At 44.3% G+C, this 12,942-nt stretch overlaps 1 long non-coding RNA gene across 1 annotated transcript in view; it reads right to left on the reverse strand.

Annotated features, from left to right (window-relative positions):
• Positions 1 to 435: 435 nt before the first annotated feature.
• Positions 436 to 12,942, reverse strand: part of LOC138112919 (uncharacterized) — a 36,595-nt gene continuing 24,088 nt past the window's right edge. Inside the window, exons 2-3 of the long non-coding RNA XR_011151914.1 lie at positions 6,724 to 6,783; positions 436 to 861 (exon numbers count right to left, since the gene is read on the reverse strand). This is a non-coding gene — a long non-coding RNA (uncharacterized lncRNA). The remainder of the gene's footprint in view (positions 862 to 6,723; positions 6,784 to 12,942) is intronic.

A 12,942-nucleotide genomic window follows, 5' to 3' on the forward strand; every position in this document is an offset into this window, starting at 1 on the left:
CCGGCAGACAACTCCTGTAATCACCTTTTGCTCTTTGCTCCCCTGTGGCTAGCCTTGAGCCTCTCTTTTTGATACAACCCAGCTTCTCATGTTGTGTAACTCTCATCCAAAATGCAGTTGGCTAAGGAGGTCTGTAGCTGTTGTGGGGGATTACAGGATAAGAGAGAAGCCCTGAGGCCACACAGTATTCAGGATGGTGCTGCCACGGAGGGCCTGCTACACCACTCAAGGCCCACCTAAACAGTTGTTCCTTTTCCCTGGATCTTGTTCCCCTGCCCTGCCCCCACCCCTTGCATTTCTTGATTGGGAGACCAAGCTCTGGTGTTGGGAAAGATCTATACACATTATTTTGCAGGACAGTCAAGTTGAGAAGGTATAAAGATTGAGCTTCTGGTGCCGAGAGAGCTCCAGGGATTATACAAAACTGCTCCTCACCCTGGGCAAGGTGGAACACTCAAATATAATGAACACAATAGAAACCAATTCTTTACAAAGCTGTACAACATGGAGGAAACCAGAAAATGGAGGGGCCTCAGACTGTGGTAGCAGTTCAGTGTTATCAGACCAGGTCTGAGCCTGGACTTGGGGGAAAGAAAGCACAGATAGCACATGACTGGCCTCCATCCTCATTCTTTCTTTTTGTCTTGGTGCACAAGAGAAAGAGCAGGATGGGAAGTTGGGCTGATCATTAGAAAGCACTTTTAATCAGACCTTCATGAAGATCACAAAGTCATCAGCTTGCGGTGACGGATTGCCAGGGACTCCATGATGAATGCATTTGCAAATATTGCTGCAGAATAATTTCCTTCCGTCGCCAGAGCACTCCAAACAAATTAGATTCCCTCTAATCACATCTCCTGTCTGTGGATGAGGAAAGATGGGCCCGTCAGCACAAACGCATCTAGGGGCGGGCAGTGGAGGGGAGAGGGTGGGAGGTAAGGGGTGAGATGCAGTGATGCAGCAGGCAGGCAGATGAGGTGCTGGAAAGTTGCCCAGCTTGGAGGAGAGTCTTTGAGCAGTGGTGTGGATACACAGTAATCCCAAGCACATTAACAGCTCTCCCTCTGCTTGCACACACACAACATGAATGCTAGAGGATGGAGCAGGAAAGACCAGCAATTCACCTGGAATTTTACAGTGGTGCAGAATAAGAGGAAGGAGAATAATGCCAGCATCTTTTATGACAGAGGGTGCAGCCCTCACTGAAGTTACAAAGATGAACAATAAAGCAGTTTCTGTGATGAGGCAAAGCTCGTGCTACTTTCCAGTGTCTTTCCCATGTCCCACCCCTAGCTGGGGTTTTTGAATTAGCAAACCGGAAGAAAATTCCCTGATAATCCAGTGCAGGTGACTCACAAGATGTGGTACTAGGATGGGGACCTAGATGCGAAATGTTAATTAGTGCCAGGAGGACATTATGCCATGCTGGGGGCATTCAACAAAGGTGGCAGCTCTTTTAATTCATACTAAGTTTAAGCATATTAGTTTAAGCTCTTTGAAATCAGGGACACAACAGGCCTCAAGTTTAAAGACAAACAAAGGAGGAACAGCACTGTGTTCTTAAAAATGGAAAAAACTATACCAAGGAGAATGGTCTAAGTAAGATGTCAGAAGGCTACTGTACTTCTCTACACCACATTTAGAATAAATGCTGGAAGCTGGCCAGAAAAATTATTGCAGAGTAGCATGCTTATGCTGATATCATGTCTATCATCTACAGTTTTCCTGAACACGTGAATTAACCCAACAATAGCTTTCTCCAACCTGGCCTGAGAAATAAAGTGTCACCACTTAGTGGCTGGCCTGACAAGTCACAGGACTGGACAAATGCAATCCATGGAGGTAAGTTGATAATACAGCAAGCTGAATATTTCCTTTATTCAGCTATTCTCCAACATTGGTTGAGAGCCGTTTTTGCTAAGAAACTGGAGGAGCCTGATAGTCTGAGAAAGCTGATTTTGCCACATTTTCACACATAGAATGCAATATGGTGGAGAAGAAAAGGATCATGTGCACATTCTCTGAATACAAAGCAGTAGGAACAGGCTGAGAGAGTTCAGTTCAATGCAAAGTCTAAGAAAAGTACGTAAGGAAGACTGTGACACACACTGCGCTTGCAGGCCTGTGCGTTGTCTGTTGAAGGGCTTGAGAGCTGTGTTTTATTCATTTCCCTGCTCAGAGGAGCTAGGGTAGTTTTTGGCTTCTCACTCCCTACTTGGTACCAACTTTCTGTTCACAGTCCCCCTTTCTGGCAGCTCAGAAACTCTGCCAACAGCTCTCTACTGAAGAAAAAATGTAAGCCCAGTCCATGCCCCTTTTAATTAGCTTTGAGATCTGAAACTGAGTGAACTGACACAGAAGAGAGAAAGTAAAGACCAAGTCTCGTTTCAAATACAGCAGGGAGCGAGCTGTGGAATGGCGAGCGGGGGGAGCGGAGGAAGGAGAGGGGAGCTGCTGCCCGAGCCATTGGCCTTGTTTGCTCTCCTGGAAGCCTCTGTGTGCTTTTCCTCCAACGTGCACTGGATTTATATAGGGGGCAAACCCTTACGGGCCAGTGAGCTCAGAACAAGGCTTGGGGCAAGAAGCAGGCAGACTGCTGCCAGCTTCCCCTCCTCTTGTCCACTCATGCTCCCCTTCACACTCTGGCACAGCAGGACCTCCTTATCAGGTATGATAAGCAGCATTCCAGCGCACAGCTGGCAGGCTTCCAGCTCACGTTCCAGGAGCCCGGCCGGGCGCTGCTGCTGTGTGAGCACACTTTAATAAAACCCTGATTTTTATCTGAACATTTTATTAATCCAAGCTCAGCCGTTTGCCAAAAAAGCCAACGCATTGAATATGCCAATGTGTGTTCTCTCCCGCTTCTAATGCCAATGTACCTCTGCCCACAGAGTCTCCTCTGCTTCACACTGGGATGCATTTTCTATGCAGAGTTTCTCCTACTTTATTGCTTAGCCCTGCAGCACACTAGGGAGATGGCAGGGGCCCTCTTTAACTGATTTGTCCTCCCTCCTTTTACAGACAGATTTTATACAGAAAGGGGAAAAATTTTATTTTTTCATTATCGCGTTCCTACTGGCAAAATTACTATTTTCTCCATATGCAGAGCTCATGGAAAGACATTAGACAGCTGCAAGCTATTCCTATAAAAATTAAATAAAAAAAATACCTCCTTTCTTATCCTTCCACTGCTGCACTGCTGTCATTCACCATCTCTCATGATACATCCAACCTAATCACCTCACAGGATGGGCTGAGATATAAACATCACTGGGTGCTAGAAGTCAGCCTGTTGCAACATGGCAAGAGGAGAGGAACAGGAAAGATGGAGAGGCTTGTGTGGGACTAGGCTTAAAAGATGAGATAGATGTTCTAAAAGTATCCATAGCCAGTACAGTTTTTACATGCCCTGGCTGATGGATTGACATGATTTCCTGGAATAAGACAGCCTGCTCTGCTGCTCTTCTTATTCTTACTGTGCCAGTTTGAGAATGGGACCCAAGGGCTTTCAGATCAGCAAGAGATTACGCTGTTCAGCCATGTCCTCACGTAATGGAACAGTCCTCCTGCTATCCATAAGACTGATGACATTCAGTGCAAAAGCTTTTTTGAGAGTTTTATTAGAGCACTAAGCACCTTGTAGAACTATGATACTGGTCCACAGTCTTTCCTGTTTCCAAACTGGCAATTATATTTTGGCTTTTTGTCCCTGAAGGAAGTCAAATATTTTCTCATTCCATCTCTCTACAGTCCTTCTTCTGTAGCAGTTGTCCTAATTTGTCCACTGCTGTTTTATATGCTTGATACATTTCCCATCACCAGCTTCAGATCAAACTCTCCCATTCTATATTCCAAACCCTGCTCATCTGCTGCTGCAAGCACAGTTTGTCTTCCATCCCACTTAAGCCAGGCTAAATCCTAACGCACTCCTGTGTACAAGCCCAGAACTTCCTGTCATCTCTTTCAGAAAAGTTCATTGTTGTTTTTAAGCTTATCGTGGCAAACCTTCCCACTCTTTGGGATTCTCCTTCAATCCAGTTAATAGCTCCCTTTTCAGCAATCTGATCTGCCATAAAAAATGCTCAGGGAAAACCATAAGAAAGACCAGGTGCTGACCAACTGGGACTGCATCTTACCAGGCAAGATGACATGAAAACACAAGGCAGCTGGATGATACTTCCCAAGCCAACCAGGCAAAAAAAATTACTCAAATGGTAATTGGTAAATGGTAAACAGGGATTTGAAAGCTTGGGCAAGGATGTACACCCATTCTTTCTTCTCTGACTATTCATTTGGGCAGACACGTTTTGGAGGGAGGCAGACATTTAGTGTTGTCAGTCTACTGAAGCTGAAATGAAACAGCAAGGGAAGATGGAGCTCTGCCTGGCAGCTCAGGAGATACTTAGGAGAGGCTGAGGTTCAGCTATTAGTTCTGCTGGAGACATCACATGCGATATCAATCAAATAACTATGCCTTAGCTCCTTCTTTGTTTAGCTACAATGCCTAAAATAGCCCAGCCCTGTCTTCCACAGGGATCATGAGATAACATATAGCAAATAATGACTGAAATTTAGATTTTGTGTTCTTTTCAAGACTGCGAACAAGAAGGTTGGCAAAACTGCTGTGGGGGTAACAGAGAGGTGAAATAGCAAGCTTAAGAGTGCCATGGGAATAAGGTGTTCCTAAGTCCTATTCCTATTAAAGTTTTACATAAAATCTATATGTTCTCTGTCTCTCTGTTTCCTCAGGCAAAAGACAGGCTGGCTGCTTATGCTAGCCAAATGTTACAGTCAATTCCTTCAGCCTTAATCTTTGGGTCTGTCCTCATTTGCATCAGTCAACTATGTCCAAAAAAATCCCAAACCAACAGTGAATCAAACAACCCTCTGCCCCCTGCCAAACAACAATCAAATTACACCCTGCACAGGACCACTGAAAGTATCAAAGCAGTCTGCTGCTTGTCTGCTGTAGGCTAGGGAACATAATGCTAACCTGCATTTCTTATAAGGGCTGGAGCTCAAACTAGGTTCATTAGGATTTATAGTCTGCATTGTCTAAAGGCAAGAGCTGTTTGGCCCTAGGCTCTGGACAGCAAAGATTTCTGTGCTGTGCAGAATGATTTAACTTAGGTCCTAGAAAAAGTGTGGACACAGTAGTACAGCATTGCTGATCAAGCTACTGTGCTCTGCTTCTCCAGGCAGCTAAGTAATCTGACAGGACATCTTCCCACACGGTTATTCTGCTCCCAAAATAGCTGAGGTGATCTTGCACAATGCTAAGGCACATGCAGAATAATACTCTCCTGCCCTTCATGATTTTACAGCCATACTGGCTGTCACTCTTTCCATGAGTGGTTGTTTAAATCTAGCCAAACACAGGTTTAGTCACTGAAGAAACCAAACCATCATTCCTGTAATAATCAATTAACAGCTCCCACAAAACTCATTTGCTTCATAGCTTGATCTGTGCTAAGGATTAGGTTCTCTCATCAGCAGGTGTATGATCTCAAAGTAGAGGTGTGAGCATCTTTCACACACCTGAAATCTCCTTTCAAAGTGTCAGACACATGCAGTTGGACTAGATGAGACTTGGATTCAAATATTTCTGCACATCTGACATTAAAGTCTGCATGCTACAGGACAGTGAAGGAGCCAGGCGAGTCCCCTCCTGTCAAAGTTTAGCATTAAGAAGGTCAAAGATTTAATGAGTACAGCATAGGGAATAAGGCTACTAATTTTGCCTTGTGAGCATAGTTTTAAAAAGGACTAGGGAAGGAACAAAGCAAACTACAACTTTTTTTTTTTTTTTTAAATATTTAAATAAGTATGATTCTAAGCACAGTAACTGGAACCAGAAATCTCTGAACTGAGACAATGGTGGGGAAAGAAAAAGGAACGAGCAGCTGTGTGCGATGATTCCTCAAGATCTTGAAATATTAGTACAACTGAAGCTTGTTATCATTTTTGGAAACACAATAATTGATCACCTGCTCACAATATTGTACTGGTAAACATTATTACATGTGCCTAGGCAAAATTTAACACTGAGAAGTAGATCTGTCAGCATGGGGCAGGGGCTTTGGGAAACCTGCAAGAGCAATTGCATAACTGCCCTGTCCCTGCCGTGCTGAGCACAATCCCAGAGTGATCCCATGCTGGAGACTGTCTTGCTTCACAAAAGAAAGATTAAATACTGCAGTCTCTCCCTAGAGAAGCAGGCTTGTCATTCCAAGGACCTCTTTGCAAGGCAAGAGAGATCAGAGGAGGCAGGATAGCCCACAGCAGGAAGCCAAGGCACTTGCTAGCCCCCATCTGACAGGGGTGTTGGCATATGCCCCAGCTACAGCAGTGACAGTGGCTGTTCCAAGCTTCTCTCTTCACAGGCTCATGCAATATTTGTACAGAGCAATATTATCCTAAATGTTTTCTAATTATTCCTCTGGATTAATGGAAACCTGTTCTATTATTGACGGGTCTTTTGCAATATTTATAAAACATGGATTGGATTAAGGAGGAATAAATAAATATGTAGAGGATGCCTAACATGTAAATAATAAATATTCAGCCATCTATTTTTTTCGCAAGATGGTTTAAATATATGGCATTTTCAATAAATCTTTAATAACTCTGCAAATATTTATTTATTTGCTTTGAAGCGTAAGGGAATTGCAAGACAGCTCTGCAGACTTTAGAAAGGGCAGGCAGATGGAACACATGCCCTACCATTGAGCCTTCAACCATCTTCTGGCAAGAAAAGTAGACAGATCCTGAGCTGCTCCAAGCCTGGGAGAAAAGAAAGCCGAGGGAGAGGACCTTCAGGAACTGAATGGAGAAATACCCGGGTTGCTTCACAACCAGCCATGCTCACTAACCATCACAGCTGCACAACACAACACCTGTGCCCAGCCAATCAGCACCACACTTTGCAAAACTTATAAGTATTACAGAGAAGTTCTCAGCCCCTCTAGGGTCCTTCTGCCCCAGCAGCTATCCTAACAGCAAGGGAACTACTGAGAACGTATTTGCTGGAGCTGCCAAGCCTGCAATGAGAAAGGAAGGAAGGCAGGAAGGAAGACGAGACAGGTTGATAGTGAACTCCTCCCTGTTTTCTTAAAGTAGTCCAGTTTTTCCTCAGGCTAATGGGATGCGATAAAAACTGCCCCTCTTAAGAATCTACCTATGGCATTAAACATTCTGAGACCTGTTCTAAAGAGCAGATCTGTTTTGCCCAAATAGGAAAGCTGGACTCTGCTTGGTTAAGGAACCACCAGTATCAAACATCCCAAGCAATCTGGGCATAAGTTAGAGTGTTCAACTTCTCAGAGAACACAAGGTCATACAGGGATTTTAAAACTCAAACACATTAACAAAAAGTTCTACTTTACTGGAGGCACCATAATAGTTTGTCTATGCTGACCCAGAGTAACATCACGGCAGGTTATCAAAATGTGACTCTTCTGAAATATGTTTGCATAGCTTCAAATGCGTGCTAAGACAATGGCTTTTTGTAATCACTTGATATTATAGTAAGAAAAGCTTTAAAATTAAATGCCCAAAACACAGTTAACACATTTAGTTTTAATGGGACAGGATGGTCATTGCATGTTAAATAAATAGTGATTGTAAAAAGCAAGTCAAGTTGCTGAGTTCTAATAGCTGTGCAGTAAATAACTGTTTATGCGTCATTATGTGGATTTGGAAGCATCAGCAGATATACTTTTAATAATCAATTGATACTTAACATATAATATCTGTCTGATTAAATCAAAGGAGATGGATGCAGGCACAGTAATTACTGCCTATTGTTACAATGCCATTGGATCAAGGAAACATATTTATTGAGGTGGAAAAAAGTCAGAGGTAGATACATATCTCCTTGCTTGTCTTCTTACTGCAGTACCTTGGGCTGTCATCCCATTGATTTCCCGAGATAAGCAATGTTCACCCTAGTCAATACTTGGACAGGACACCACTGAGGGAAACCTGGAGTGCTGAGGGAAGCGGTGCTAGGAATGCAGCTGAGATTGCTCCTCCATTTTCTAGAAGGAAAGCGTGAGGCCACAAGTCCTCTGAAGTGCAGCACCCCAGAGGGGATATTGCCCTCATTTCCCCTACAGAGAGCAACCCACAGCTCATGTTGAGTGTGGGGTTGCCCTGTCCAGGCAGAGTACACAGTGGGTAATCAAGCTCCAGCTCTCAAGACTGCTGAAGTTTCTATGTGCAGCATTGCTCTCCATTTCATGCCAGAAAGAAACATCCCTCTGGGACAGGCTAAAGCAAGGGAGACCATGAAAGCCTTCCTTCCACCTGCTTGAGTATTTTCTCAATACTGAAGTCCCTAGAGTAAATTCTTTACTGGTCTACTCCCCTACATCACTACTGGGGCAAGACTACTGGCCAAAATGGCAGCAATTTGCTTTACAGACACCATGACTATTCTAATCACAGTCCAGTTCTTGACACAGCAAAATGCAAGCAAGGGGCAAATGGCTTAAAGCACCTGGGCATCCCTACCTCTGGCTGTACCTGGTGTGACAGGGCACGAGCTGAACATGAAGCTCGACTCTAGTTCAAAACTGTGGTCACTGGGAACACAAACATGCTCCTATTTATGGATAACTGGGATAAAACTACCCTTGGGCCACATACTTAAAGCCAAGGAGAGAGAAATTTGGCATAGGCTTTAAGTCCTTAAACAAACAACACACGCTTATTACAAATGCTCAGTGTATGAAAATGTAGCCTGTGCTAGAGAAAGCCAGGGAAAATCCTCAATTGTGTGCATTGCTGTAGGCTACCCAAAAGCAAATGGGACTGTGGCTCTTCAGCAAACACTGGGGGCTGACTCCTTCTCTCACATATGTAAAAGCAGAGAGAATCAAGAGTTCCATTCAGCCCAGGTCCCAAATTTACCACATGCCATTTATCCTCCCTCACACCAAACCCTCCTCAGAACAGGAAGGCATCTAGAAACAGGCAGCAGGCACTTAAATCCACTGACACCAATGACAGTCTAGAGGCCTGAGCAAATGAGTCACATAAATCTTTTTGGATCTCAAACTCAGTTACCAGGGGTCAAAGTACTATATTAATATAGGTGAACCTGAAACAGTTCAGGAAAAAAAAAATCCTAAAACTTTCATGAAGTTGCCAAAACAAGTCTTTAATTACCTGAGTTAGTGTTAGTTGTCTATATGTTAGTGAGTCTACAAGGCTAGGATTTTCTCAGAGATTTGCCCAAACTTTTACTTCTGGTCATACTGAAAACAATATTGCAGGATGACCAAAAAAAAAAAAAAAAATCTCTCAAAGCCTCTTACCCTGTATCTCCCCAATCACATGCCTACGCTAAAAGCAAGCCAAATAGAAAAAAAATTTTGAACCAATGGATGAGAGCACAAAACCCACCCGTTACATTGACACTGCTCCAAAAAAGGCTGATTGATGCTTTTTAAAAAGGAAAAGAAAGCACTAAAATCACTAATATTATTAGTAGAGCAGCAGTAACAACAATACTATTTTGGATTCCTAGAACACCTGGGATCCTGGGATCTCAAAGCACTTTATAAAAGAGTTGACTAAGCATCGTCCTGCACTATTTGGGGAAAAAAATAAGAAAAAAAGTAAAAATGCAGCACAAGCAATTCCAGCATCATTGTCTGCCTATAACATTTGAGCCCCAACTCCCTTGCCTTAACAAGACCTTTCTTGCTTGCCTATTTATTGACAGAGTGGGACAATAGTAACCTATCAAATCCTAAGGTTTCAGAAACATAGGTGGATTTCCAAAGGAGCATTCTCATCCCCATTGTTCCCAGCCTTCCCTCCCCTGTATACTTCAATGTACCTTTGGACAGAGATACTACAATACTTTCTTCCCTTTCCTCTGAATTGTGAGGTCAAAAATGCAACAGACACCACACAGTCTCTTGGATCAGTAGCCCAATGTGATAAACAGTATCTTGGCAAGAAGAAAGGGCAGTCCAACAGTCCTAGGAAGTTCTTCTGTAAGCACTGGAATTAAAAATGCCTGTTTTTCAGAGGGGTGGTAAGTGTTGTGTGTGGAGTTATTTGGAGTAGATTTTCTTTTTCTTTTTCTTTCTGGATAGGGAAACATGTTTTTGTTTTTAGGGAATTTTTGAGGCGAAAAAAGTCCAAGTGAGGCTTTTCCTTCTACTTCCACATTGCTAACACTTCTTCTGGATAGAGTCTCTATTGTCCAAGCATATAGCTGACTGAGTTCATGCAACTGCAGAATTAGTAAGGTCACTTTCCTCCTGTTTTCATGAAAACTACAAGGAGTAAATGTCTTTGAGATTTCAATTTAGCTGAAATCAGTCAAGATATTCAGTAATTACAGGAGTTTGAAAGACAGCCAGACACTGTGCTCATAGAAGCTATGTTTCTGTATGAGATCAGGCTAAGAAACAGCTGAAAAGAGAAAATGAAAGTTACATTGGCTGAGTTACCTGAAAAAAAGCAATATAACACAGAATGCTTCTTTATCTGAATAGTCCTGCATAAATCAATGGAGCTACTCAGCAAACAAGGACTGCAGCATCAGGCCTGGCAAAGGGCTTCCTCTGCTTTCTTTCTGTTGAGATGTGAAACCAACTCTGTATCGGCTCCAAGGCCATCACCAGTAATAAGATCAAGCCGGTACAAAGGGGACATTGAGAAAACAGCTTGCCACAGCTGCAGCGTCAGGGAATAATCCAGCTGCAGGTCGCGCATGATCCATCGATAGCAGAGGGAGGAGGTAAACCTCCCTCTTCCCAGAGAGGCAGCCTCAGCTATCCCGTCCCTCATCCCCAGCCAGAGCTCAGCCAGCCTTGGCAGCTGCGCAGCCCTGCAGCCACAAATAAGCGCTCAGCAAGGAGCGGCTGGGAAGCAGACTGGTTTATTTTATTGTTTTGCAACTTCCTATTTATGAAAATGCTCGGAGAGCCTGGACACAGATCAAGTTTCGCTGCTCAATATTTATTAGAGTCTCACCTGCCTCACCGGAACAGGAACAGCAGGCACTTTGATTAATGGATTGGAAAAAAGAAATGTATCGTTTCCCTGTCGCCTCGGTAAGCGCCTCCCTGTATCTTGTGCGGAGAGGCTATTTTACAGCATCGCAGCCCTCAGTGAATCTCTGCTGATTACTTGCTGCCTCCCTCCAGCAGTACCGCTGCTCCAAGGTGTGGGGTGGCACTGTGTTTTATCCTGGAGCTGGAGCAGCACTGCGGTGCTATGTCAAGTAGAAATAGGCCCTCTCTGAACAGCAATAAACGTGCTGATTTAAAATATCACCCCAGTGGTGGCTGCAGGTTGGGGAATAAACTAAGTTCTTCCCTGTGCTCAGAGAGCACCCACCAGCAGCAAAAAGGGATTTCTGGCTGTGGCCTGACCACTTTCCCAAGGCAATGGCTGTATTGCCCTTGGAGGCAGAGTGGTGTTAGCAGAAGTCTGTAGGCCCAGTCAGCCTCAGCAACTGCATCCTGCAGAGCATAAATGTTACAAAGTCATAGAATCATTGAGGTTGAAAAAGGCCTCTAAGATCAAGTCTAGCCATTAACTTAATGCAGGTCCACCACTAAGCCATGTCCCTAAGTGCCACATCTATGCACTTTTTGAACAGTTCCAGGAAAGGCCCTGTCCCTCTGCCTTTCTTCACCAACCACCTCTGGCTGTGAAATTAAGCTTAGGCCCACCTTTACACCAGCCTGCTGATTTTGAGCTAAGTAGAGTTTGCACTTATCCCCAGTACAGCCTGCAGGATGCTTACACTTTGCCACTGGGTAGCCAAGAGGAACCACTGAAGGTCAGCCCCGTGGAACACCAAGAAGTTGACCCTAAGCAGTTGTTTTCACAGCAGGAAAGCTTCCTATCCCAGCACTGGCCTGTTCCTAGAGCTCAGGCATTTTGAGGTACAGCACAAATACTACTATCCATAGCTGCCATCCCACAGCTATCAGCCACACAATTATGGCATAGGGCGCAGTGGGTCAAGAGCACTCCTGCATGATATGAAAGAGACCACTGATTCAATCTATACCTTATCTGTGCTACAAAACTACAAAATCTGTCATCAATGGTGAAAGCAGAAGAGGGGAGCAAAGCATATTTCTTCCAGGAGAGGGCAGTCCCATACTCACACACTGGTAACTCATTGCACAGGATGGAAATGCATCAGACCTTCCTAATGAAAAAGCCCCGTTATCCCAACATCTTCAGCCACCCTGTCTTCGCTTAACTAGTACAGGACTGTGCCCTGCAGATGCCTGGAGTCTGTGCATTTGTTTAATCCTGCACATTGTAATCTTTTATCTTTACATTTTGGCTGATAACTCTCTGCTCCAGTAGAAGTGAGTGAGTACTGGCACGCGTTAGCACTAGGCACAGAGGGGCTGATGCTGTGAGGGTCTCACACCCGCACTGTGGTATACCACGGGCTTTGCCTTCAGATACTCATGTCTGCCTTAAAAAATCTGACCCTTCACTGCTGCCCTGGCAACCTTCCACATAAAATATCTCTGTACTCACAGACACAGATTACTCCAGCTGCAGACTCCTCACATCAGCTCTGCTGCTGCCCCACTCTTCTTGCCTGGTATCTCCTCAGCTGAAGGTTCCCCAGCTCTGCCAACCTCTTTTAGTATCTACTTTCCTATTTCCACCTTTGGCAGGACACCTTAGACCCATCCTTCAACCTGTCTCTTTGTGGTTTCATCAAGAGAAGTTCATTAGCAAGGCCCAGGACAAGACACCTCTCTGAGGCTCACGCAGCATTGCCCAGCTCTCCTCACTGCTGGGCTGTTGGAGAGTGTTCTCCTGCACCACGGGCTGAAGCCTGTGATGTCCTGTCCTCACCCCTTCCTGGGAATGCATAGGAACCAAGTACATGTGATCCTAAAGGACTTCGAGAGGATTTGGCTGGACTTCAGTTAATTGCTA

This window comes from Aphelocoma coerulescens, chromosome 1 (genome assembly GCF_041296385.1).
Source record: "Aphelocoma coerulescens isolate FSJ_1873_10779 chromosome 1, UR_Acoe_1.0, whole genome shotgun sequence".
NCBI classification, from domain to species: domain Eukaryota; kingdom Metazoa; phylum Chordata; class Aves; order Passeriformes; family Corvidae; genus Aphelocoma; species Aphelocoma coerulescens.